The sequence below is a fragment of the Zalophus californianus genome, chromosome 3 (assembly GCF_009762305.2).
Source record: "Zalophus californianus isolate mZalCal1 chromosome 3, mZalCal1.pri.v2, whole genome shotgun sequence".
Lineage (NCBI taxonomy): Eukaryota > Metazoa > Chordata > Mammalia > Carnivora > Otariidae > Zalophus > Zalophus californianus.
Window position 1 is genome coordinate 114,597,481 of NC_045597.1, and position 27,709 is coordinate 114,625,189.

Genomic DNA, 27,709 nt, shown 5'->3' on the forward strand with positions numbered 1-27,709 from the left:
TGATTAGAATTAGGAACAATAGATTATAAATGCTCTTTGGCTAGGTTGCTTCTTTTACTTAGCATTTTTTTGCAGTATTTTTCATGTCTATAAATATTATCTGCATTTCCATTATTAATGGTTATATAATATTCCAGTTTAAGGATATAACATAAATTATGTAACCACTTTCCAATTATTTAGTATATGGGATCTTTCCAGTTTTTTTTTTCCTGTGTTAAGCATGATTTCAGTGAACACTCTCTTATATACATGTTTGTACTTGTGTCTAGTGATTTTTTTAGGACAGTTTCCAAAAGTAAGTGTTGCACAGCCTTAGTCCCTAAGCATGCTCTCTGATAAAAGGGTTCCATGGCCTATCACATAAAGAACCACGTCTATTAATCTCCATCTTAGAGAATACCAATGTATAGTCATATACAATGGTCTTAGTAATCAAATGTATTTGACTATAGAATCCTTTCTTAAAATAGTATCTATCTGCAGGATGTTGGTAGTTGGAGAAGTTGTACATGTATGGGAGCAGGAAGCAATATGGGAAATTGCTGTACTTTCTACTCCATTTTTGCTGGGAGGCTAAAACTTCTCTGAAAAATAAAGTTTATTAAAAAAGGAAAAGAAAAGTTTTTAAATGCCATTGTATACATTTACATTTAAAATTAAATTTAGGCTTTTACATACACACACACAAAAAATAACATCAGAACATGTCAACATCCCACTGAACACTTTGGAAAATGCTAGCTTATGGTATATTCTTAAAAATGGAATTGGTAGATCAAAGGGGAAATATATGGAAAGGCTCTCCCAATTTGCATTTCCACCAACAATGTATCAGAGTGGCACTTTCTCTATAGTTTTTTCATTGGTATTAACTGTCTTTGTTGTTAAATAAATCTGAAATGAGAAAAATATATGTCATTCTAATTTTCATTTATTTGTTTATTGAGATGTATATCTTTGTATATTTTTATTTGTCCTTTATATTTCTTGTATGCCTGTCTCACTTATGCCCCATTCCAAGTTTTTCTTGGTCGTCTTTGATGTTTTTTTCTTTATTGATAAGAATCAAGGATCGTATTAAGAATATTAACGCTACAAATCACATGTGATACAATTATGTTTACTTATTTTTTCAGTTTTTAATGTTTTAATATGACATTTTGCTTTTATTTTATGTGCTTCATTTTTGCCATATAGGATTAGCAGTTTTAAGTAAAATTTTACCTATGCCTCTCCAGAAACATAACAAGTTTTTTTTAAATCCTTGGATTAGATAGAACACAAATTTTTACATATTATATATAATTAATGTCTGATTCACTTTTAATGTATCAGTTCAAAAGGAAGCAATACCTCCTTAGGGTCTTCTGTGAGGTTTGATAATGAATGTAGTAATCATCATAAGCAATTAGGAAAACACCCCATGATGACTAAGGCCAGTAGGAGCACAGAATATCATCACATATGGTTCTTATTCAAAGAAGAATACAAAACGCAAGTTAATCTCAACAAGAAACAGAATTGTGAATACACATTAAAAACAGAGAAGGAAAATAAGTCTGAACCTTAGCTACAGCTGAGTAAAATTATGTAAGTTTTTATAGTTAAGAAAGACCTTTGGATTAATATTGTCGGATTATTTCATTTTATGAATAAGAAAAAAAAAAGCGCAGAGTTTAACTCAACTTTGTCCAAAGTCACACAAATGTTTTCTTTTTTAGTTTTCTCAGAAGAGCTCTATGAAGTAAAGAAAAGGTTCTAAAAAGTTTCATTATTAACAATAACATTTATTGAGTACTTATTATATACCAGACAATCTACTAAATACTCTAAGTCATTTGTCTCACTTATCCTCACAATATACTTTGAGGTAACAATTATTTCCCCTTTATAAAGATAAGGAATCTGACTCTAGTCCAAGCAGTCTGAGACAGATAGCCCTCACTCTTAATTGCTGTTCTTTAGAGAGGAGACTCTTAAGTGTTATAATCAGTAAGAAATTATACGTAGCTATCAACTAAAGCAGACAGAATTACTGGAAGAACAGAGAGGGTTGCAATGGTCAGCTCTAGAAATAAAGCAAGAGTGGAACATTTTGGCAGGACAGATAGCAAAAAATATTTTTTACAACCTAAGCAAAAAAAACGTGAAAGATCTAACTAAAGAAATTTGTGGTATGATTTGATTCTAGCTCATTCCCTGATTTTCAGAGACTGTTGTACCCTCAATTCATTTTTGCATTTATAAAAACTACGTTGGTTTTTTTAAATAAAAAATGGCTTATGAGAACTGTATCACAAAATTCTAAATTTACAGAACTCTTCTCCATTACCACTGCTTTTCATACCCCCTTTAAGTAAGGACTTTACATTTTTAGTTGCGTGTATTATGCAATGTAGTCCTTGGGCATTTTTGCTATTAAAATATCTTTTTTTTTGTAAATTGGTAAAGAAAGCAACATTCAAAACAGATGGACTATTGCTCTAGGTTTTAATGTTTGCTATAGTTGATATCTAAAGGTGCACATGAATTAAACAAAAATATGAAATCATTAAAGAAGAAAGTATTTTCAAAATTGAATTTTCAAGTTTAGTCCTAAATAGCAATCACAATTTTAGCTGGAGGCTTTTCTGGGGGATTGTGAATAATGATTAGGTAAGATTATAGGCCCCAGGCAAAGCCTCAGGATTGTAGTGCTCCTAGCCAGTCATTTATCCTCAAAAAATCATCCTCAGGTTGTGCAGTATTGTTTGAAATACCAGCAGGAATCAAACCTAAGTCTGTTATTTTATCCCAAGGGTCATCTCAAGAGTTTGAAGCTTAAATGGTAAGATAAATGTTTGCCAAAATGAAAACCCTTGGTAGGCTTTTCAGTTACTCTTGCTTTATTTTATTTTTACTGCTTTGGGGTATGTATTTTTATTTACCTGAGGAAGGAATTATGTATAAAAAATTATAACTCCAAGAAAGTAATATCACTATTGAAAATTGTGTTCAACTCTGTAGAGCATCTATTTAAGGGAAATAGGTAAGTTTTTTTTAAGATAATAAATTCTACCTCTCATTTTTATTAGATTTTCATGGAAATTTATGTTTGAGAGAATTCAGATTTACTATTCTTCACTAAAAATGTTCTTCTAGCCTGATCTTATCATGTAAAATTATGAATTGGTGGGTATGAATATTTTGAAAGCCCTGACATCTTGAATTCATGGATAATTATGTATTTTTAGTAACTAAAACCAGTTCTCTTCTGTCTTTATAGCTATTTGCTCTAACTTTTTCCTGAAAACTTGGGACTTAAGTTGTTAAGATGGCATCCACAACTCTTTTAAACATATTACATAATAGGTAGTAAAACGGAGGAAATTAAAATATTTACCTAATTCACCCAGCATATGGAATAATAATGATGATGATAATAGTAATAAAAAATAGTATAGTACTAATAATCTAACAACATGAAGAATAACTAGGTTTTGTTGTTTTGTTGTTGTTTTGTAATAGCTGGGCTTTAATAGGCTTTACTATGTGTCAGGCACTGTTCTAACTCATTCTAACTCGTAACTCCCATTATTATTCCCATTTTTAAAATGAAGAAACAGTCAATAAGAGATTAAATAGTAAATCTAGGATCAGAAAACTGAACAAAGACTTGAGAGAGCCACAGTAGAAAATTCTGCGTCCTTCAGGGTCTCACATCACTGAATACAAGGTTTTATGCTGAGGATATAGTGGTAAATGAGGTAGACACAGTTCCTGATTTGATTAAAGACAAAATTTCGCAATTATTTATATCATTTCTGTATTATAAGGTGATGGGAGAACATATATAGGGACCTCATATTGTCTGTTAGAATCCCTGGTAGAGAATGGTAGAGTCCCTGTGAAGCAGGAGAGTGAGGTTCTTATCTCACAGAGTGGAAGAATGAATCTTGAGGACAAAGGAGAGTTAGTAAAGTGATAAAAGTTTATTAAGCAAGGATACAGAGAAAAAGCTCTCAGGAATGAGAGGGGTCCCGACAGCGTTGCCAATGTGGGCCTCCAATGACAGTTTTTTATTTAGAACTGACCAGGGAGCTTGTGGCCTCATCATTCTTGTGATGTCTTAGTTTGAGTAAGGACTGATGATAACATCTTTAATGGCTTACTTCTTCTGTGGGGTCTGGTCATTCTTTGTGGTCACAGTGTGACTGCTGTAGAAATACCCCACCTCTTATGCCCAGGGCAGGGTGGTCTGGTTTGTTCCCTTATCTCTGGTTTTTATGCCTCAGCATTTCTGGGATTTCTGTGAGCCTGATCACGTAGCCCCTTTACCTATCTCTTCCTGCCTAGCCACACCTGTCCCTTACTCACCTGAAGAAGGGTCAACTTAGCTGAGATCTGAGAGATGAGTAGGAGTCACAAAGTCAGTAGAACTGGGGAATGGGAGATTCAGGGGCCACACTATGACCTTGGTATTAATACTATGGTAGAGTAGTATTCCATATACTGGGTAAATTAGGTAAATATTTTGTTTTGTTAATTCCCTCCCTTTTATTATCTATTATGTAAATATGTTTAAAAGAGTTGTGGATGATGTTTTAACAACTTAAGTAGACACTTTTGCTTTTGTGGGCCCCTTCCTCCATAAAAAATATTAAAAATTGTATTTTACAATTATACTGGTATAGAGATAAATATGTTAATATGGTATATTAAAATATTTTCTTTGACCTAAAAGGGTTGTTTTTCTTATCTTAAAAGAAAACATTTTCATGGACCCCTAAGAGTATTGTGGGCCTTAGACACTTGTGACTACTGGTCCTAATGCATAAGTCAATCCAGAAGTGCAGAATATTGAGTCAGAAACATTTCAGATGGAAGGAATAGCATAGACAGAAGCTTAAAGGTCCTTGCTTGCTCAGGAAACTGAATGGAGCTGTGACTAGAACAAAGAGTGCAGGGGAGGGAGCATGACTTGAGGCTGATGAAACAGGAAGGGCCCTGTAGGCCTTGTTTAGGATTTTGATATTTATCCTAAGAGTAGTAGAAGACCTCCAAAAGGGGTGTGTGTGTGTGTGTGTGTGTGTGTGTGTGTAAATCAAATTGAGCACATGGTTAAAATCAGTTCTGTGATCCAACTTCTCCCACTTAAGCCTCACTTCTCTTTCTACTTTTCCTTCTGATATCTTCATTTATTCAAGTAAAAGTAATTTGCTTTCACCTCAGATTTTTTATTTATCATTTTTAGGCATCATATGTTAACATACACATAAATAAAAGAGACATTATACACTCACTCACTCACTCTACCTCTACCTTTTCTCTATCATTCTTCAGTTAGTTTCATTTTTATGTTTGGTTCCTCTGTTGTAACTGTGGATAATAAACTAAGACCTTTAACTATGGATGCTGCTTTGGGATTGTCCGCTCTTGTCAGATGAGGATATTCGTGCACCCACCTTCTCTGTGGTTCTGTCCTCACTTCTTTCGTTTTTGTATCTCTAAAATTGATGCCATTCACATCTATTTTATAACCATAATTAAGTGTTATTGTGTGAAAAGGCCCTTTGCATTTGCTGCTTCCTCCACCTGGAAACTCCATTCACCCAGATGACTACGTTGCCTGATCCCTCCCTCCCATAAATACTCAACCCAAGTGGCAGCTTCTCAACAGGGCCATTCCTGGCCCTCTTATTGGAAATAACAACTCCCCTACCTGGGATTCTTACTGTACTTTCCTTGTTGTGTTTCTCTCCATAGCACTTATTGTTAATACAAGTTACATATTTTATTTCACTTCATTTTTGAAATTACTGTCAGTCTCCCCATTCTCGACTATAGCTTCAAGAAGACAAGGATTATCATCTACTTTAATTCGTTTGATTTTTCTGTTTGTTGTTTTCCCCCCTCGCTATATTCTCGACAGCTAAAACAGTACCTGACACGGACTCATTTCAATTAATGACTGGTTGTCGCCCCAAGTGGTCTTCTTTGGTTTCTGTCCTTACTTATGCAATTTTTCAGTTTTCTTAAAATTTCTAATTTCCTTTTTGGTTTTTTTTTTCATTTTTTTAAATCATATTCCCAGTTCTTTCTATATCTCCATTATATAAAACACTCTGGTGATCTCTCTCTCTCTTTTTGTCCTTTTCCCTGGGAACTGCTCTTCCGGAGCCTTACATCCTCTGGCCGCACAGCTGTCATTCTTGGGCTTTTCCTGCTCTTTTTATTGGCACTACAACAGACAAGCCACATTTTTCTTTTTTTCAGTGTACATCCTCCTTTAATAAAGAATGTTCCTCAGCAGCTTCTATGAAAAAATATTTGAATGACTAATTTTTTTAACTTTCACATGTTTAAAATGTTTTTTATTTCGTCCTCACTAGAGATATACCCAGGTTCTAACATCACCAGGTGCAGGTCTGGGGGAGGACCCCACTGGGGGGAAAGGGGAGAGGTGGGTGTGTGTGCGTCAGTATTGGAAAGGGAGAAAATACTTTGGAAGGTGCCATGTTTTGACTGCCTTCTACAAATGAGACACTGTCTAAAAATTGACATTTTGTTCCACTTCTACTAACTTCTTTTTATAAAAGTCTTAGCAATCATTGTGTTAAAACTTGTAGGAAAGGCACCACCTTTAAAGAATATGCTGAAGAGAAACTCTTGCTGCCTACTTAACTGCTCGCATCTGAATTCTAGTTTCTCTGGAATGCTAGAGCACAGATAATTTTCTCTCTGAAGTTGGAAAATGATGGTCCACAGTCTTCTAAAATTCATCAACACCAGCCTGAGCCTGCAACTCATCGTTTTTTGCTTGGCAACTTTTGGGCACCGTCTTTGTTTTTCTTGGTGCTTTTCAATTCCCGATGATGTGTCTTGGGGTAAACTTTTTTCTGTTCATATTTTTCTGTTGGATTCAGTGAGTATTTTCATCTGAGGAGTTTCATTCCTTGAAAAGTATCTTGTATCATTTCTTTAGTAGTTTCTACCCTTTTCTTTATTTTTTCTTCTTCTTTCCCTCTGTAGCTTCTTTTTTAAATTTTATTATGTCATGTTAACCACCATACATTACATCATTAGTTTTTGATATACTGTTCCATGATTCATTGTTTGCATATAATACCCAGTGCTCCATTCAGTACATGCCCTCTTTAATACCCATCACCAGGCTAACCCATCCCCCCACTCCCGTCCCCTCCAGAATCCTCAAGTTTGTTTCTCAGAGTCCATAGTCTCTCATTGTTCGTCTCCCCCTCCGATTTCCCCCCCTTTATTTTTCCCTTCCTGCTATCATCTTCTTTTTTTTTTAACATATAATGTATTATTTGTTTCAGAGGTACAGGTCTATGATTCAACAGTCTTACACAATTCACAGCGCTCACCATAGCGCATACCCTCCCCAATATCTATCACCCAGCCACCCCATCCCTCCCACCCCCACCACTCCAGCAACCCTCAGTTTGTTTCCTGAGATTAAGAATTCCTCATATCAATGAGAACATATGATACTGTTATTCTATAAAGGACCACATGGCTGAAAATCTAATGTCTCATCTTTTCTATGATACTTTCTTTTTAAATCTACTTCCATGAAGTGCTCTCTTTTCCTAAAAAAGAGATCCATAGGAGGGTTGAAATACAAAATTTTGTTTTTATTTTCTAAGAGCCTTTCATATTCTCTCAGGTTTTTGTTTCTTTTAAGTTGAAAAGGGTGGTAATTAAGTACACAAGATTCTGGAGCCAGACTGAGTCTGAATCCCAGTCTCCCACACTTACCTCTGTAATCTTGAGCAATTTTAAGTTCTGCATCTCTGTCCTAACCTGAAATGGAGATAATGATAGAATGCCTATCTCAGAGTTCTGAGGATTAAATGAGTTGCTAAACCTAAAACACTGAGAACAAAATCTGGAATAGGGTAAGCATTATACATATTTGCTATTATCACTACTATTATAATTATTGTTATTATTACTATTCTGCAGATATGATGTCTGCTTACTGTCCCTGAGGATACTAGCTATCAGTCTTTTTAAAGTTCCCTTTTTGGGGGGCACCTGGGTGGCTCAGTCATTAAGCGTCTTCCTTTCGCTCAGGTCATGATCCCAGGGTCCTGGGATCGAGCCCCACATCAGGCTCCCTGCTCTACAGGAAACCTGCTTTTCCCTCTTCTACTCCCCCTGCTTGTGTTCCCTCTCTCTCTGTGTCTCTCTCTGTCAAATAAATAAATAAAATCTTTAAAAAAAATAAAGTTCCCTTTTTTCACTAAATTACCCATTTCCTCCAGTTCAGTTTCTTTTTCTGTTTGCTTATTTTTTTTTTCTCTTTTACACAGGAAGCTTATTTTAAATACCTGGCAATTATTGGTTAAAGATTCATATTTAACAGTCAGACAATAAACATCTGTTTTATACACAAAGATAGCTTTTTCTGATTTCAGGTGTTTAGGGTGATTAGGCCAGGGAACTAGCCTTTGCAGTGGGGCATCCCCTAAATGCCAGACCCTAAAGCTATTCTTTGCTCTAGGATTGATTTCCTCCAAGAAGAATCCTTTGATTTTTTGCTTTAGAAATGTCTTCCTTCAGGAGTACCTGGGTGGCTCAGTGGGTTAAGGGTCTGCCTTCAGGGCAGGTCATGATCCCAGGGTCCTGGGATTGAGCCCCCACATCAGGCTCTCCATTCAGTGGGGAACCTGCTTCTCCCTCTCCCTCTGCCTGCCACTCCCCCAGCTTGTGTGCACCCTCTCTCTGTGTCAAATAAATAAATAAAAATCCTAAAAAAAAAAAAGGAATGCCTTCCTTCAGTGGCTATGGATGCCAGCTGTTCCTTATACAAACATTCACTTAATCTCCATTTTCAGCCCCACCTCTCCCTCCTTCTCTCACTGTCCTCTTACCAGGCCTCTGTGAAATTCACCCTCTCAATCTGCCTGTGATTCTACAGATCCATGGGTCCTATCTTAGCTTTTGCCACTCCATGTCTACAGGCTGTGGTTTCCTGTGCCCCAAGGCTGCAGTTTTTCTGTTTTCTAGCTCACATTAATTTTTTGGAATTTCTCTTCTGTTGATGGCCCATCCATTATGGTGTTATTTTTTAATTCCTGTACTATCATTTTCGTGGGTCTTAAAAGAAGTAAAAACATGTATGGTCTACCTACCATCCTTAGAAGTCCTTGCAAATTTCTAATCAGAAAAATGACCAGATCAAATGTCATTTTAAAAAGATCCACTCTAGCTGAAGTTTAAATTAAAGCAGCATCAACTAACTGACTAGGTTTTCCTGATTTAATTATAAGTGATTCTTATTACACTTAGCAAAAGACATAGGTAATAAAACTATTTATTAAAATACTAATATAAATAGTACATTCTTAGATATAAATAAATAGGTTAATATTTAATAGAATATAATCATCTAGAAACAAGTTAAATACTTTCTCCTATAAAAGCAAAATATATGTATTATTATATTATAAAATATATTAACAAAATATATATATCTATATAATATACTATTCCCCAGGCCAAAACAGAAGTGACTTTCTTCAGAAATAATCAAATCTCTATTCTAGCAGTGCTTTCCATCTGTCACTTCAGACCATCCCATCTTTTATCATTGAATGTAAATATGGTTTTGCATAGAATAGCACTAAATTAGTCTTAAACCAACTTTTAACTTCTAGAAGCTTATAATCTTTTATTTGCAGTAAATTGACAGCTATGAAGATGAAAATATACTTTAATTCCACTTTAGCTAACATACAGTGCTATATTAGTTTCAGATATACAATTCTGTACATCACCCGGTACTCATCACAACAAGTGTACTCATTAATCCCCATCACCTATTTCACCCATCACTGCCCCCCCACCTCCCCTCTGGTAACCATCAGTTTGTTCTCTTTAGGTAAGAGTCTGTTTCTTGGTTTGTCTCTCTCTTTCTCTCTCTTTTTTTTCTTTTGCTTGTTTTGTTTCTTAAATTCCACATATGAGAGAAATCGAATGGTATTTGTCTTTCTTTAGCTGACTCATTGCACTTAGCATTATGCTCTCTAAGCTCCATCCATGTTGTTGCAAATGGCAAGATTTCATTCTTTTTATGGCTGAAAAATATATATATATATATATCTCATATCTCCTTTATGCATTCATGTATCAGTGAAACTTGGGCTGCTTCTATAATCTGGCTGTTGTAAATAATGCTGCTATAAACAGAAGGGGTGCATGTATCCCTCTGAATTAGTGTTTTTATATTTTGTGGGTAAATACCCAGTAGTGCAATTACTGGATCATAGGGTGGTTCTGTTTTTAGTTTTTGGAGGAACCTCCATACTGTTTTCTACAGTAGCTGCACCAGTTTGCACTCCCACCAGCAGGGCAAGAGGGTTCCTTCTTCTCCACATCCTAGCCAACACTTGTTGTTTGTATTTTTTATTTTAGCCATTCAGCAGGTGTGAGATGATATCTCCTTCTGGTTTTGATTTGCATTTCTCTGATGATGAGTGATGTTGAGCATCTTTTCATGTGTCTGTTGGCCATCTGTATGTCTTCTTTGGAGAAATGTTCATGTCTTCAGCCCATTTTTCAATTGGATTATTTGTTTTTTCAGTGTCGAGCTGTATAAGTTCTTTATATATTTTGATTACTAAACCTTTTTCGGATGTGTCATTTGCAAATATCTTCTACCATTCAGTAGGATACCTTTTGGTTTTGTTGATTGTTTCCTTCGCTGTGCAGAAGCTTTTTATTTTGATGTAGTCCCAATAATTTATTTTTGCTTGCCTTTCCCTTGCGTCAGGAGATATATCTAGAAAAATGTTGTTACAGCTGATGTCAGAGAGATTATTGCCTATACTGTCTTCTAGGATTTTTATGGTTTCAGGTCTCACAGTTAAGTCTTTAATCCATTTTGAGTTCATTTCTGCATATGGTGTAAGAAAGGTGGTTCAGTTTCATTCTTTTGCATGTAGCTGCTGGGTTTTCCAACACCATTTATTGAAGAGACTGTCTTTTTCCCATTGGATAGTCTTTCCCGCTTTGTTGAAGATTAATTGGCCATAGAATTGTGGGTTTATTTCTGGATTTTCTCTTCTGTTCTCTTGATTTATGTGTCTACTTTTGTGCCAGTACCATACTGTTTGATTACTAGAGCTTTGTAATATAACTTGAAATCTGGGATTGTGATACCTCCAGCTTTGCTTTTCTTTTTCAGGATTGCTTTGACTATTCAGGTTTTTTTGTGGTTACATACAAATTTTAGGATTGTTTGTTCTAGGTATGTGAAAGATGCTTTTGGTATTTTGATGGGGATCGCACTAAATCTGTAGATTGCTTTGAGCATTGTACATATTTTAATAATATTTTTTTCTTTCAGTCAGTGAGCATGGAAGGTCTTTCCATTTCTTTGTGTCTTCTTCACTTTCTTTCATCAATATTTTATAGTTTTCAGAGTACAGGTCTATCACCCCCTTGGTTAAATTTATTCCTAGGTACTTTATTATTTTTGGTGTAACTGTAAAAGGGATTGTTTTCTTTATTTCTCTTTCTGCTGTTTCATTATTAATATATAGAAATGAAATAGATTTGTGTACATTGATTTTTGTATCCTGGGAATTTACTGCATTCATTTATCAGTTCTGGTAGTTTTTTGGTGGAGTCTTTAGGGTTTCTTCTACATAGTATTATGTCATTTGCAAATAATGAAAGTTTACTTCTTCCTTACTAATTTGGATACCTTTTATTTCTTTTTGTTTTCTGATTGCTGAGACTAGGACTTCCAGTACGGTGCTGAATAAAAGTGGTGAGAGTGGACATCCTTGTCTTGTTCTTGATTTTAGGGGAAAAGCTTTCAGTTTTTCCCCATTGAGTGTGATATTCACTGTAGGTTTTTCATATAAAGACTATGGACCCATTTTTAAACCACCTCTAAAATAGCTCCATAACCAAAGTAAATTTTCTAATCCAAATCCCCTAACCTGTATCTGTATGAAAATTTTGGTGCCTTAAAGAAAACTGCTGCCAACTAATGGTATGCAGTATGTAAAAAGTGTTTTTCCTGCTTTCTTCCATGCAGTCCTAAGCAGCTTCTTTGTGTGGTTGATTAAAAGATACTTGCAAGCTTTAGTGTTGTTAAATAATATACATCGATTATAACCAAGTCTTTACAACATGAATAATCTCTTTATCAAAGTTCTATCTCTATATATCCTAGTCATTTAAATGTAGTTTTTCAGTGTTTCCCATCTTAATTGTGCTGACGCATGTGTGATTTCCCTCTGGTGTTATCGAATAGATTAAGAAAAATGCACTCAGTCAAGTTGCTTTCATTTCTGTCTCTCTTAAAAAGAACTATACATGTATAAAAATTACAAATGGTAGCAGGGCTTTATTATAGATTATTAGAGTCTCTGGTTTTACTGAGAAACATTTACTTCCTGTTTTTCACATAATAACTTGGGGAAGGCGCAAAGGGAAATTTTAAATTCATAACCTAATAAATTCAGTAGATTTCAAGGAAAATAAAAACTACAGTAAAGACAATTCTAGGCTCTAAATATATGCAACTATATGTTTATGGATAAGAAAAATTACAAAGCCACTGTGTATTTTTCATAATTAAAATATATTGTCAATCTTCTATGTCTCTTTCATATAAATATTGTAATTTCAGATACCATTATCATACTTATTTGCCTTTATTGTAAATGGAAGCTATAGTTTCTGATTACTGCTAACTACTGCAGGATTTTTTTCCTAAATTGCATATGCTTTTTGATTAACAACAAATTTATTATCAGTATTTTCTTCTTCTCCATGCCTGACTATTCACACACACACACACACACACACACACACACACACACACACACACATCTGAGGGAGCAGTAAAAACAAAAAATATTTTATTAAGTAAATAACACTCCTCAAAGGATTTATTCAGTTTACATAATAGATCAGAAATTCATTTTAAGGCACTATTTTCTATTTTATATAGGAATTATTATTTTAAAATCCATGTTATGCTTTTTTTTCATAATTTGAATGTTGTTATGATTTCTTAGTAGCTCTACAGAAATCTTCCTGCTTGTTTTTTTTCCTATTCACAGTATTCAGAGTGGTCCATGTGACCTAGATATTGAAAATCGAGGTAGAGTGTGCTGCATTGCTGATATTTACTGTGAAACCTCAGAAACATTCTGGTTCTACATGCTAAAATTATAGGATGCACACTCCTTAATATTGCTGGTATTTTAAAAGGTATCTGAAAGTCTGCACAATCATTTTTTAAGCTGGCATTAAAATATTGTTTAAAAAGATTCAAATAAAACATAATGCTTTTATATTCCAGTTAAAAATGCACACATAATCATTGTTCATTTTTAAATGTTAAATCATGTTAGATATGACTCTTTATGGATTTCCCTCCATTATTTACCTAGTATAGTAATCTGCTAATTTTGAAGTCTAACCCCAATAAGGTGCAATTAGTTTTCATTTCCTAATTTTGGGTAAACTCTTTAAATTATTAAAAAAATAAAATAGTATCTAGAGTCTGCCTTACAAAATTATATTCGTCAGGAGAAGTTGATTTTATCATCTGTCAATTTGGTGTAGAGCATCTCTTCCAAAACGTCAGCTTTTACGTTCAGGAAGCCATATTCTCCCAGTGTAGAAAGCTAGTTCACCCTTTCATACTTCTGCTTAAAAAATAAAACCCTGAAAGGAAAGCACTGAATGTGTTAAAGCATATACACAGGTGACTGACTTTCAAGTAGAGAGTCCTATATATACTGTAAGAATCTCATTTGTTTTCTCTTTCCTTATAGTAAAAATATTATAAAGTAGGAAAAATAACAGATTATGTCACAATTCTCAGCTAATAAAATTAAAGCAAAGATGTGCTAAGGATTTACCGTGTAGTTTTGTGTGTCCTCTTAATGATAAAAAGATTTGCTTGCCAAACTACGTCATAGGTTTTTTTATTTAGCCAGGGAGAACTACAAAGTACCAGGGCAGATGGCCAGATTCCTTATTAAGGAGTCTTAGGCCATAATCTGGAAACCCAGTGCTGAGAATCAAATCTGAAGTACAGGGAGAGACAAGAATAAGTAAGAGCTGCAACTAAGTGAGGCAGAAGCTGAGCAGAATGAGATGCAATAAACAAACCATAAACAGGTATAAGAGAGTGGCCCAGAAACAAGACTCTGAACAGAAAGTGTGGACAGAGCATATTAATACCTTTTTGGGGGAGTTTGCATAAGAGACTTATCGAGACTAGAAATTTACTATGACTGAACAGTAAACCTAACTCTGATTTGTCTCCAGTTTCTAGATGATTTTTTTTTCCTTTTTAATCAAATCAGTGTTTCCCAAACTGGTATTTCATACAACAATCTTCTAAAAGCTTTATCATGAAGGTGGAGAGAAAATATCAGCTGTCAAGTAAATTGGGGGAATTAAAATCATGCGCACACACACACATTCTTCATATTTTTCTCTCTTGAAAATTCACAATGCCCTTAATCATATAAAATCTTGGAGGGAAAAAATTCTGTAAACCCAACATTTCCCAACCTTGTTTTACTTTGACACTATTTTGCATCGTATCAAATCTCATCATTTGGAGCTGTGTTCTTCATGACACCAGTTTGGGAACTAACTGTCTTGTTTAGTTAATGTTTCAATAAGCCAAATGGTTGCAAAACCATTTTTGAAAGGTAGAACATATGCTTGAGTGAATGACTGAATTTGTATAATATTTACTAGTATAGCTATTGCACCCTTGCATGGGATCCAGTCTTTGATACAAGAAGGGCTCACATTATTTACATAGTCAGACAAATAGGAAAGTACCATAGCTACTTATTTTTAAAGATCACAGTGTGTTAAGTCATAGAAGCTAGACTCCACAACATAGAACCACTGATCCTGTATTTTGGACAGCAATGACTAGACGTTAATAAGAGCTTCAAGACATGTTTTATAATAAGTATATTATGCTTTTATTAATTCTTGGTAAAGGAATCCAACTGAAAAGATCTAGAAGTGGTCTTATGTTAATGCAGGAAGCAGTATGTTGCAACAACAACTGCTAGTACCAGGAGATTTGCATTTTCTGTTCTAGATCTGCTATATATGAGACATTATAAAAGATAGTTCTTTTCTGAAAAATGAGATTACCATTCCCCAGCTAGATACTAAGGGTGAACTTCTAAAAAGATTCTAACTTCCATGCTAAAATTTGGGTAATTCTGGATTAAACAAAGTTAAGCAAGTTTTCATACCCAATGTGTATTGTGAATTTTCAAAAGATGGATATAGTATTGAAGGTTTCTCTGTTACCCTAGACATGTTACACATATAGACATGTTACACATGTCTATACCATGTGTATTAAGTGATTATCAGAGCATAGTTTGAGAAACAAAGGACTGAATATATTTCAGACTTCCTTGTAATTCTGAGATGTTATATTCAATGATTTCAAATTATCTATTTACATTTTTAACCCATAAAAGAAAAAGAAGGGGTGCCTGGGTGGCTCAGTCAGTTAAGCATCTGCCTTCAGCTCAGGTCTTGATCACAGAGTTCTGGGATCTAACCCCGCATCATTGGGCTCCCTGCTCAGAGGGCAGCCTGCTTCTCCCTCTCCCTCTGCCCCTCCCTTTGCTTGTGCACTCCCTCTCTCTGTCCAATAAATAAATAAAATCTTAAAAAAAAGGAAAGAAAAAGATGTACATTTGTAGCCAACTGTGTGCTTGTGAAGGACCAGTGTTATTTGCAAAATGTCTTAGGTTGCAGCATTATAACAACTACACATTTATTTAGATCTTTTTAATTAATTAAAAATAATATGTGTATCTTTTATTTAGGGTAGAGTGTTAAAGATTTTTAAGGTAGTTATATAGTGTTAGTCGTTATAGTTTCTAGATAAAATACTCAAATCCTGCAAATATTATTTTTTACTTTAAAAATTGCACACATTACAACTCTAAGGAAATAATAGCGAAAGAAGAAAGAGCTTTTTCCAAAATATGAATACAGTTGTTTTCATCACTTAATTTAGTAATCATCAGTATCATATCCTTAGCATGTTCTTCTAGAACATTTTTGAATTTGACGTTATAGTAACTTTCTGCTATGAAAAAAAAAAAACAAAACTGATGGAAGAATATTTTATTTCCTTAGGGATAGAGTGAAATGTGGGAGTTTTTTAAGGAAAATTTACTTCCATAAATATTTGGAGTAGGAGTCAGCTTGAAGAAACTCTCACTGGCCAAATCTGGGACAAATTGAACATCAAAATAAATAAGGATAATAATGAATTATAACACCTTTAATAAAATAAGAATCTATCAGCGCATACTAATATAAGAAAGAAAGAAAGAAAGAGAGAAAGAAAGAAAGAAAGAAAGAAAGAAAGAAAGAAAGAAAGAAAGAAAGAAAGAAAGAGAGAGAGAGAGAGAGAGAAAGAAAGAAGGAAAGAAAGAAAGAAAGAAAAGAGAAAGCTCTTCCTTATGCCAACTAATACAAGGGATAATGGAGTTAAAAAATCATCAACAGATGCTAAAATCAGTGGGTAAAATTTTATATAAAATAGTTTCAAAATATTCTCCCACAAATTACTTAAACAAATTAATTTACTCCCACAAATTAATTATAAAGGAAATTTAGTAATTTGACAGTGGAGAAACTGGTGGACATCACATTAACAAACTAATCAAAACGACCAATATTGGATTAAACTAACATTTCATGTGCTTCCTGATATGATGTACTTGAAAAGGAGAAAGCATTGCCTCTATAGTATTCCCACCAAGATGCATAACCTAAAGCTAATCAAGAGGAAACATCAGACAAACTCAAAATGAAGAACATTAAACAAAATAACTGGCCTGTGTTCTTGAAAAATCTCAAGATCAAGAAAGACAAAAAAGGCAGAGAAAGTTTCCATTTTTAAGGAAACTAAAGAGATTTTAACAGCTACATGTAATGTGTGATAATGGGTTGGATCGTGGCCCATAGGTTAAAAAAAACAAGCATAAAATGCTACAAAGGCATTACAGGACAATTATCGAAAATTGAATATGAACTGTGGACTGGATATATTAAATTTCTTGATTTCAAAAATTGTATTGTTGTTATGTAAAAGAATATCCATGTCCTAAGGAAATGCTTATCGAAGTTTTTAGAGGTAAATTGGCACATTGTTCCAATTTACTCTCGAAAGAAGAAATTAGATACTTAGATGACAAAGCAAATGGGGCAAATTGTAAACAATCAAGGAATCTGGATGAAGTTTCTGGAGAGTTCCTCATCCTATTCTTGTAACATTTCTCTAAGTTTGATTTATACTGAGATAAAAAGTTGTAATACTTTCTTTGAGTTTGAGTATGCCCACTGAGAGTTAAAACCTACTTCAATATAATGGGTCAAGTTGTTCTAAGTATGTAAGGGAAAAGGCCAGACCTTAGAAATGTATCCCTTGTTCTTTGTCCAAATTGATAAAATTATGAAGCAAAATTAATATGATGATTAATAATCCCCCTCCTTCAAGAAAAGGTCATTTATAGTATATTTGTGAGCATGTTAAATTCTTTATGTTAAATGTACCGTTTGAACTCAGGGTATTAATATTTTAAGTAAATGCACTTAGAGGATGTACAATAGACAGCTATTTCAAGAGACACATAAAACTACTACATCTATTCTCTCCCCAACTTCCACCGCACCTGCCACACATTTACTTATTCTTCATGCCCCACTTTACCTGGCTAATTTAAGTGTAACAAAAGCTTTGTCCAGGAACCTTTTTTGCCTTCTACAGTTTATAATAAATCATTGTCACCACTCTATAAAGGTGATAGATTATGTATTAAATTGAGAAACATGTTTTTTAAAAAGACTTTCTATTAAGAAATTGCCTAGTTTTTTATACTTTGTGTCAGAAATTACTATAGTATATTTTATCTCAAAAGGGGGATAATTACTAAAATAACCTTAATTTTTAATATTTTGAGTACATCACAATTTTTTCACTAGGCACTATATATTTATAGTGTGCATGTTAGTCACATATATTATGTATATATTTATACATATATACATATAAAACATAATTTTACTTCCTTTATCTTTCTCAAATTCTGCCTTCTTTGTATTCATAAGATATATAGTCTTTATAAACAAATCAGTATTTTTTTCTAGTCAGAAGTCAAATACTACTTTTTAGTTGTTTGACATTGAGAGTTGGCAAGTCAAAGAAAAATCCAGAGGACTAAATTGTACTTTAACTTTTTGAAGTTATTTACCATTTAATAGACAATCAAGAGGCAAAGACTGTCACAGATTCAGATATCAGCTGATTCATTTTTGAATACAAGAGTCTAAACCAAAAGTGAAAATGTAAGTAAGAGAGGTAACTAAGAAAGACTAGGTATGTGTGAACATGTGAGTATGTTTGAAGTAGGTTTTTTTATTGTTAGTTTTTTATTTATTTAAGTAATCTCTGCACCCAACATGGGTCCAAACTCACAACACCAAGATCAAGAGTCACATGCTCTCCCAACTGAGCCAGCCAGGCGCCCCTGAAGCAGGCTTTTAAAATTGTTTTGATGCTTCTGTGTAGGAAGGAATATTATTACTCAGCATTATAAATATTAAGAGATGAAGGATTGTTTCCTCACAGAAAATTTAATAGCTTTCTAAGGAAAGGTAAATGTATAAGCCATTACAGCAAATAAACTAAATTTTTATTTTTTTTAATTCCACCAAGAACTTTATAGTCTACATTCAAAATGTATCATATAAAACATGTCAATAATACTTTTGCCCTTTTAATGACTATATAATTTATTTGAGAAAATGGTCATGTGTCATCATGTAAAATTATTTTATAGAATTAAATCTTGGAGCTCTTATTTATATAAGAAAGGATTCACCTCCAATATTGACCTACTTTTTTTATTCAGATTTTTTTAGTGAGTGTCTCACATCAAGATTTGAAGCGAGAATTTTATTGTAATATATTAAGAAAGAGAAACTCATTCTTGCTGTGTTTCTGTAATCTGAATATAAGGTTATATGATATTAACAACCAGCAGAGGGAGGGAAAAATGATCTAGGAAGCTAGGCTATAAATACTAGGTTTATTCCAGAACTTAAAGATTTTCAAAATTTTGCTAAAGCTTCTCTAAACTGTCTGATCTTTTAGTAGGAAATTCATAATTTAGAGTGGGAAAGAAAGACACAGAATCTCAAGGTAAGGTCTGTGTCACTTCAGATGATATCATCATCTTCTTACACTTCCTATGAAGGCCACTTTTGGTTCTTTAATCTCCTAACTGGTTTGGTTCCAAAGAAATAACTCAATTGGGAATATAAAAGTGATTTTTTTCCCAATGATTTTTCACCATAATACCAGTATTAAGACTCTCTTAAGATTCTCATTCATCTAGTGACCTTCCCATAAAAAAAAAGAATGTATTAAATTCATTAGTGATTGAATGCCCTGTAAAAAAGCTGCTTTGGCTTGTATTCATTCATTCATTCATTCATTCATTCAGCATAAATCACATACATTCGTGCTAAGTACTATGGTTGGATTAAAGTTGCAGGCATAGAAGATATATCCCCATTCTCAAGTTGTTTATGACAAGCAAACTGAACCATGACAATGCAGTATAGTAAATGTGATAAAAGTGGTATGATGTGCTATCAAGATATGTAGTAAGAGTTCCTAACCTATACTGGGTAGTTTGGGAAGTCAGTGATTTTGATTACCAAAGATGGGATTAGAAAAATATGAGCTGAATTTTGTGATCCAAATCAGTGTATTTATAGATAAACATTAGTTTCATTAACACTAGCAATTTATTGAATGTCTCTGATATGCTAAATGTTAGAACAAACATGATCTTGTCATTTGTATTAAATTTCTAAAATAATAATAGTAGACTTTTTTCCCTAAGAAAATATTTGCCTTATTTCTTCTGATTGTTAGGCTCTTTCTGGTTAACTGTTATACACCAATTCAGGTCATACCACTCATACATACCATTGGCATTCTGAGGTAGCCAAGGAGAACATTATGGGTTCATTAATGAAAATCTATCCTTGACTACTAAAAAGCCAACACCAACTCATGGCCTACTAATATAGTTGGATCATTACCTTCATCCTTGTGTGTGGAGGACAGTAAGTCATTATTATACTGTGAGCCATCACCAGTAGGAAAAGCGTTATTTTGCGGTGTTTCTGAAAAGTAGTAGTTATGAATTTAGAGAAACAGCCTTGAACAGAGAGAGATTTCTAAATACAAGAAAAAGTGGGAACACAGAAATTAAGATGAAAGGTAAGAAGATGGGAAAAATTAGCAAAGAGAACATAAAACTCAAATGAAGTAGGTAATAAAAGAAAATATAGTGGGCTCAAGAATTTTGAGGAGTTTGATGGTTAAATATCATGCAAAAAGACTTAGTGGAAAGTCACCGGTACTTGAGGTTGAGAGATTGGGCAGCCATTGTTGTTTCCTACAATTCTGCCTCTGATTTCCAGCAGCTCTGCTAGCCGGGGAACTGAGGAACAGCAGTTTAGCCTATGAGCAGTTGTTCTAATTAGCTCTTTCTAGTGTAATGAAGACCTCCTGTAGTTGCATACTGGAATAAACACATAGTTTAGCTGTATATAGTCCTTACCTAATTTTTAAAAGAATTATGTGTTGATATGGTTACAAAATTAAATTTTAACTTTGGTAAAAACAGACTTTAGTAAACACTGAAAATTAGTTCTATGATATCACAAAAAAGCAAGCAGACCTAATTTTTGAATAGAATTAACTATTCAAATTTTTGAAGGAGCAGGGGCGCCTGGGTGGCTTAGTCAGCAGAGCCTCAGACACTCGATCTCAGGGTCATGAGTTCAAGCCCCACATTGGATTACTTAAAAAGTAATAATAATAATGAATAAATAAATACTTTCTAAAAAATATACATATATATAAATTTTTCAGGGAGCAGAAAGAGATAGTATCTTTTTTTTTTCAACTAACATCTTTATTCATGGAAAAAGAAGTGTTTTCAAAAGTGTGTGGAAGCATAAGGAAAGGGCATATACTTAAAGAATCTAGTCTGTGTAGAAACCATCTTTCAACTAAATCTTTCAAAAGAGTATCTTTGATAAGATTTTTTGTTTATTATTTTGTATTTCTACTCATGACTTTGGTAGATTTCAGTCAACTCAGGCTGTAATAGCTCTTGTTCAATGATAGTATTCATTATGGTGAAAAGTACATATTGAATAACAAGATAATGACTTAATGTAGTAATGATCCTTGTTGACTTGTATCTGATATGGGAAAATAAATAAACATGTTCTTCTGTATTTGTTATTGAAAGGAGAAGCTATACGAATTCCATTTTTGCTTTCATTTATTATACATTATATCCATTATCTTTCCAATAACTGATAAACCATAAGACTTTCTGGATCAAAGTGTGTTAGAACCTTCAAGATTTGAAAATCTCAAACAAACAGTATTGATATTGTATAAATATTGATGATGGCTGAACGTAGATGGACAAGCTTCCGTCTAAATGCAAGTCAATTTTTTATTTATAGTGAACTTTTTTTATTTTATGTTAATCACCATACATTGCATCATTAGTTTTTTGTTGTTGTTGTTGTTGTTTTTAGTGTTCCATGATTCATTGTTTGCATATAACACCCAGAGCTCCATTCAGTACGTGCCCTCTTTAATACCCGTCACCAACTAACCCATCCCCCCACCCCCTCCCCTCTAGGTTTTTTTTATTATGTTATGTTAATCACCATACATTACATCATTAGTTTTTGATGTAGTGTTCCATGATTCATTGTTTGCATATAACACCCAGTGCTCCACTCAATATATACCCTCTTTAATACCCATCACCAGGCTAACCCATCCCCCACCCCCCTCCCCTCTAGAACCCTCAGTTTGTTTCTCAGAGTCCATAGTCTTTCATGGTTCATCTCCCTCTCCGATTTCCCCCCTTCATTTTTCCCTTCCTACTATCTTCTTCTTTTTTTTAACATATAATGTATTATGTTTCAGAGGTATAGGTCTGTGATTCAACAGTCTTACACAATTCACAGCACTCACCATAGCACATACCCTCCCCAATGTCTAGCACCCAGCCACCCCATGCCTCCCACCCCCCACCACTCCAGCAACCCTCAGTTTCCTGAGATTAGGAAGTCCTCGTATCAGTGAGATCATATGATACATGTCTTTCTCTGATTGACTTATTTCGCTCAGCATAATACCCTCCAGTTCCATCCACATCATTGGAAATGGCAAGATTTCATTCCCTTTGATGGCTGCATATTATTCCATTGTAAAGATGTGGTATATATATGCAAGTCACTTTTTTTGGAGAATCTGAAACCAGTTACTTTTATTAGAAGATACTCAATGAAAACATGAACCAAATAAAATGCTCTCAGTAGTCATCAGGTGACTCAATCCCTTTTTCTTTTTGTAATACTTACTAATTAGAATTATTCATAATACTGTTATTGACTTGGTGGCTTTCCTCCATTCTCCTTTTTCAGTGCACAGATTCCTTTTAAATGTTGAATCTAGGCTTAGCTGATTACCTCCCTGACATAATATACTGAAATATTTTATTGGGTTGGAGAACCTTATTAGATGCCAGTTTGCCACACCAGAATGTTAGTACATAGCACACAGCCTGTTTACTTGTTGCAAAAAAATAAGAATCTTTATATATGTGAATGTGTTTACACAAATGAACCTGCATGTGCTCATGTATTTTTTTATTACAAAGTCAGATAGAATAATTCTGAATGTATATGTAGGTATTTAACAACCCTCAATCATCTTATCATTTACAATGTAAAAAACCCTTGGAGCCATAATAAGCAATATGATACCAGGTTCTGTATTTTCTTTTTTACCAGTCTTACTAAGGTGTCCTGTGTTTTTTTTTTTTTTAACCTCCATAAATTACAATTAGTTAGCAAGTGCCTATTGAACACTTTCTAAGTGGAACCTAAAATTTAAAGTGATATTAAAGAGAAGTAAATGAAAGCCTAGCCCCTATTGACCTTTCATTTCAGTGTTTTCCCATAGTAGGAGAGCCTGAAGGTGACCATTCTGTTCCCTTGCCCTGGGGTTGAGGTATGGAAGACAGAGTACATCCTGTCAGGATGCTGGGATACTGAAAAAGATTATCTCTCATGCAGATGTACTAGAAAGCAGTACTATTTTAAATACTTGATCGCTATTCCAATATAGTGAATTTATTTTGAATTCAAGGTAACCTTTTAGCTAACATTATTTAATGCCTGCTGTATATAAATATTATATTAAATATTGATCTTGAATGCCACTGCCTTGGACTTTTCTCTTATTTTAGCATCCTTTCCAAAGTATTATACATGTTATTAATGAAAATACTATAAGCACAAGATCTAAAAATACCATAGTTTAATAGCATGTCTTAGGCTTACTGCTAATACATTAGTAATTTTATTAGCAGCTAGGGAGTTTAAGGAAGAAATATTTTTAAATCATACATTTTTGTTCAGTCAAGATTCTTTACTACAAATAATATAATCCTTTCTGGTCAGTTCAACAATAAAGGAGACATGTTGAAAGTTATTAATTAGGTAGCTAATAGACTCCAGCAGGACCAGAGAGCAGCTCTGAAGTTACCCATTAAGTAACATTGTACAAGCATATTCCAGAAGCTCTTGTAGCAAAACACTGTTTCCACTGGCACCAAGCACTTAAGATGCATCAGTCTGAATGCCACTATCATCCCCAAAGAACCTGATGTCTCCACCAACAAATCAAGTTCTCCAAGAGGAGTTGCATCCTCAGGTTGCTTACCTCCAGTTGCAAATCATACTCTGTGAATTCAATTGCTGGAACCTAAGGTATTTATTTACCTAGCTGTAAGACAGTCTGAGAATGCTAGTTTTCGGATTTCTGCCTTAAGAAAACTGAAATCATACTATAGAATATTCACAAAATACAGACATACCTCAGAGATATTTCAGGTTTAGTTCTAGACCACTGCAATAAAACAAATAGTACAATATAAGGTAAGTCAAATAAATTTCTTTGCTTCCCAATGCATGTAAAAGTTATGTTTATACTATGCTATGATTTATTAGATGTACAATAGGATTCTGTCCAAAAAAAACAATATACACACCTTAATTAAGAATTCTGTATGTCTAAAAAATGCTATCCATCATATGAGCTTTCAGCAAGTTGTAATCTTTTTGCTGGTGGAAGGTCTTGCCTTGATGTTGATGGCTACTGACTGATCAGGGTGCTGGTTGCTGAGGTTGAGGTGGCTGTGGCAATTTCTTAAAACAAGACAACAATGAAGTTTGCCACATCAACTGACTCCTTTTTTCATTTGGACATTTAGAGGGCATTGTAGGATTATTAATTAGCCTAATTTTAATATTATTGTATCTCAGGGAATAGGAAGGCCCAAGGAGAGGGAGAGAGACAGGAAAACAGCCATCACTAGAACAGTGAGCACACACAACAGCAAATGCTGTTGGAAAAATGGTGCTGATAGACTTGCTCAATGTAGGATTGCCACAAACCTTCAATTTGAAAAACACAGTATCTACAAAGTACAATAAGACAAAGTCTACCTAGGGTGCCTGGGTGGCTCAGTTGGTTAAGCGACTGCCTTCGGCTCAGGTCATGATCCTGGAGTCCCGGGATCAAGTTCCACATCGGACTTCCTGCTCAGCAGGGAGTCTGCTTCTCCCTCTGACCCTGTTCCCTCTCGTGCTTTCTATCTCTCATTCTCTCTCTCTCTGAAATAAATAAATAAAATCTTTAAAAAAAAAAAAGACAAAGTCTACCTATATAAGGAAAGCATTCAAAACCATAGGTAACCAATATCCACAAATAACAGTGTACTAGATTAATTTTCATCTTAAATCTTCATTCGTCATTTAAAATTTCTAGGGTTCAGGTACAGGTCATTGTCTTCCTCTGGGAAATTTATCCCAATTTTTGCCTTCAGTAAGCACCTAAATTATTTTCTTAGTGAGTCACTTCTACCAAATGTTAGCTCTTTTAACCATCATTCATGCTTGAGCTGAAAGAGAGGAGCACATCTGCAATTATAAGGCAGGGTTTCTCACCTTCAGCATTATTGATGTTTTGGAATGAAGAATTCTTTGTTGTTGGGGGCTGTCCTGTGCATGTTTAGCAGCATCTCTGGCCTCTACCCACTAGATGCCAGTAGCATGCTTGCAAGCGCATACACACACACACACACACACACACACACACACACACACACACACACACACACATAATGATAATCAGAGTTGTCTTCAGACATTGACAGATGTTCCCTAGGATACTAAATCATTGCCAGTTGAAAGCCACTAAATGCAAGTATGTCTTTGCTTATGAACAATTTATGGAAATAAATAGAAGCCATCTTTGACTACTTTTTCTCTGCTTCTTAGAGGCTGACCATTGATGTTGTGATTATAGGTCTCTCACTACTTCCTCTAAATTCTTTTCTCAAAATGTATGAAATTATATAAATCTAAAAAGGAGGTTGAAAAACTAGCTCTTTTGTGTAGGACCCTAGTAATTCACTTGCTTCCTCTAGTACTTCCCTTTTGCTTTGTCTTCTTCCCTTTCTGTCAGTATAAATATTCTGTATCCTCTCCCTTCTCCAAGGATAGTCTTGATAGTGGGTACCTATAGGAAGGAAAGAAGGGAGGAAAAACAAAGCTGGATCATAGTTTGAATTTAAACTTCGTGCTTCAGAAATTTGGTGAATTGAGTACATATTTCTTAAGGTTATCGTGGGAACAAATGAACTAAAAGTATCCATTTTGTCATTACATTAAATTTACTTGAAAAGATGTTCCCACAATATAGAAATTATCAATTATATAGTCAGGATTTGGGATTGAGCCTGAAAACCTTCTTTTAAAAAACTTCCTGCATTTCCTTTTGAAATGCAGAGCATTTCAATGAACTATAGATAAGCCATATAAATTGTTTTTTTCTTTTAATGCATTCTGCAGTATTCATTAATTTATATATATTTTCATTCCTTAAAAAATGATAGTTTATATAAGTGAAATGGTTTTATATATTAATCCTTAATTATTCTAAGCAAAGATAAAATAGTAAAAAATCAGTTTAATGACCTTTGGTTTCTTGATAAATTTCAAAGTTGACCTGAATCATATTGCTACTTTTTCACGTTAACCTCCAAAATTGCTAACCTGTTTTAAGAGTTTAGGAGTATACCTTTCCAAAATTGAAGAGTAACATCTAATTTCCTTACATTAAGCATTTCTTTTACAGCTTAATAAGTTATAGCTTTACAAGTGTGAGGGCATGATTAAATTTCTTTTCATATTGCTTTTAAGTAGAATAAATAATTCAACTTTTTATGAGCATAGTTTCAGTTTTTATACTATATCATAAATAGCTCTTCAGCTGTGTTAGAACTTTCTTCCTTACCAGAAATACTTAAGGTTTTTCTGTTATTAAAAAAGAGAGAAATGTTTATCTTATATTATCTTGAAATAACTCACTAATTCTAATCAATACATTTTTATTTATTAATTTTGGCTAGCTTTACTGTAATGCATCTCCATAGTGTCCATTAATCTAATTAAAATTCAGTCAGAATTTGATATAGCTTAGGTATATTTTAATAATATATATATTTTTTCATATATAGGAAATAGTTTCATATATAGGAAATTCATATATATATATAGGACGAACACTTTTTTACAAATTTGTGATTAGGTAATTACAAACATATAATTATTGGCTATCTATTGTCCTATTTGGAAAATAAATTTTTTTGTGGCTTACATCTTCCTATTTTTAATATTTGTGAAATTTAAATTTTACGTATTGTACCAAATGAAAAGGACTTAGAGAAATTAAGGTAAAACATATAAAAATATTAAACATAAGAAAATGATATTAATACTTTATTGTTATTGTTAAAATTAAAGAAAATAATTAATTGGAAAAAATTATACATTTTTGCTAAAGACTGCATTGCTATATTAAAATTTTTTAAGAACTAGAGCTTTTATTATAAAAATAACACCAATTTGAAAATATTCAAATAGCACAGAAGTGGAATAATTAGAAAATCAGTATGAAGACATCTATTTTTAGCAGTGTAACAGATTACTCTGAAGAGCTGCCTTAATACAAAATAATCAAATCCTGCGTAAAACTTAGTTACTTCATTGCTAAGTTCCACAGGTAGAAATAAAATCTTAAGCAAGGATGAAAAAAACTTGGACTGAAACTAAAGTATAAGCAATAAACATATGACAGCTGGGGTCTTCTTAATGGTAAATGTGAATAACAACAATTATTCCAGAAGAAAACTATAGGCCAATAGCAAGACAGAGAAGCTGGAAGAAATAATTCTCACTTAAGGTAAAGGGTTTCATCCTTTTGTTTTGTTTACAGATTTTGTCAACCAAAAATGAGTTCATAATTAAAATCCAGCAAACACATATGGAAATAAGCCACCATGAGTGAGAGCAGAAAAGACAAATTTCAGATGTAAACCCCCACCAAAGACTGAAGGTATTGCAATTAGCTCATATAAAATATATAAGAACAAATTTGAAATGTTTTAAAAAATAAGTTGGCAGTGGAATATATAATTGCCAATGA

General features: G+C 33.7%; 1 protein-coding gene across 1 annotated transcript in view; it reads left to right on the forward strand.

Annotated features, from left to right (window-relative positions):
* The window catches only part of MBD5 (methyl-CpG binding domain protein 5), a 167,951-nt gene that overhangs the window by 28,904 nt on the left and 111,338 nt on the right, over positions 1-27,709 (forward strand). The window lies entirely within an intron of this gene.